A 1,342-nucleotide genomic window follows, 5' to 3' on the forward strand; every position below is an offset into this window, starting at 1 on the left:
CGTGAAGACGTTTATAAACGCGTACTGTAGCGAGAAACTTGTCATCTTTGGGCCGGTTTTTGCAATCACCGCGTGCATAAATTCGTCTGAATGTTCTATTGTCATGGGTGGTGCTTATCAAAATACGAAATATTAAATGCCCCTTTTTTTTGTCTATTTCAATTCCTAATTGCAAATAACAGTTAAAGATTTGCGTATATATCAGTAGGGGCGCATTTTAGTACAAGAGACACAGGTTACCCGTCAATTTTGGTAATTTTCCGGGGGGTACGTTTATTCCGGGGGTATGTTTATTTGATTTTGAAGATTTGTCCGGGGGGTACGTTTATTCCGGGGGGGGGGTATTTATTCGGCAGATGAGAGTACAGGCATGACAAGTAATCATGTATGGCTAGTGTTAGAATGTGGACCAGGGATTGTAGTTTTTTTCTAGACTTTCCATACTTTCTGTTACCTGGCAATTGTCAAGGTACATGTATGTCTGACATTTTTAATTGATGTCTCTTGTCTCTTATAGGTACCAGGGAACACAAAGAATGTTCGCATCAATGCATTGATAGCCCTGATGGTGCCTGAAGGTGAAGACTACACTCAAGTGGACATCCCTACTGAGACAGGCACTCCCTCTGCTGCAGCGGACACCCCCGCTGAAGCCCCTGTACCTGCGGCCACAGAGGCGGCCTCATCGTCAGAGTTCACATCCATGAGACATGTGGCAGGGGGGAAAGGGTAAGGGTTAGGGGTCATGAAGAATTAGAATTGGTGTTGTAACTTGTATGACACTGTATGAAATTTTTGTTGTATGATGCTGCAGCTGTCCACTGTTCGTTTTGGAACTGGCAGAACTTTTTGTACATGTAGATCTAGGTACAATGTAGGTAGGTGTATGACACACATATCATTTTATTTGAACACATATCTTCATCCAAAAAGTAACTGTTTATGGTAAGAAATCTTAGAGCCCTTTTTTTTAGTAGTATCTATTCAGGGTTCTCCCCAGGATTTGAGAGTACCCCGGAGGAGGGTGCGTAGCACCCGAGACGACGCGTGAGCGTCGTGGGGGGGAGGTCTGGAGGGGGGCATGGCCCCCCTCCAGAGGGGGGAAGCTGAAGCATTTTTCTTTATCTAAATACAAATGGAAGCCATTTCCTGCAACTTCAGGTTTTGAACTGCCAGAAAAAAAATGTTAACGTACAGGGAAAATTGGGCATAGGTTCCACGCTCTGACCCCTAACCGGGGGCCAACGGTGCCTTCAAGTTCGACAAGTGAAACNGAATATGACCATTAAGTCATACATTTTCCACTTGGAACTTGAGGCAAGCAATTTATGGGGAAAAATGT

At 44.3% G+C, this 1,342-nt stretch overlaps 1 protein-coding gene across 2 annotated transcripts in view; it reads left to right on the plus strand.

Annotated features, from left to right (window-relative positions):
• The window catches only part of LOC109475465 (pyruvate dehydrogenase protein X component-like), an 8,814-nt gene that overhangs the window by 3,816 nt on the left and 3,656 nt on the right, over positions 1-1,342 (plus strand). The gene's annotated exons all lie outside the window — the stretch shown is intronic.

This window comes from Branchiostoma belcheri, unplaced genomic scaffold (genome assembly GCF_001625305.1).
Source record: "Branchiostoma belcheri isolate BF01 breed outbred unplaced genomic scaffold, Haploidv18h27 scaffold34, whole genome shotgun sequence".
In the NCBI taxonomy this organism is placed as follows: domain Eukaryota; kingdom Metazoa; phylum Chordata; class Leptocardii; order Amphioxiformes; family Branchiostomatidae; genus Branchiostoma; species Branchiostoma belcheri.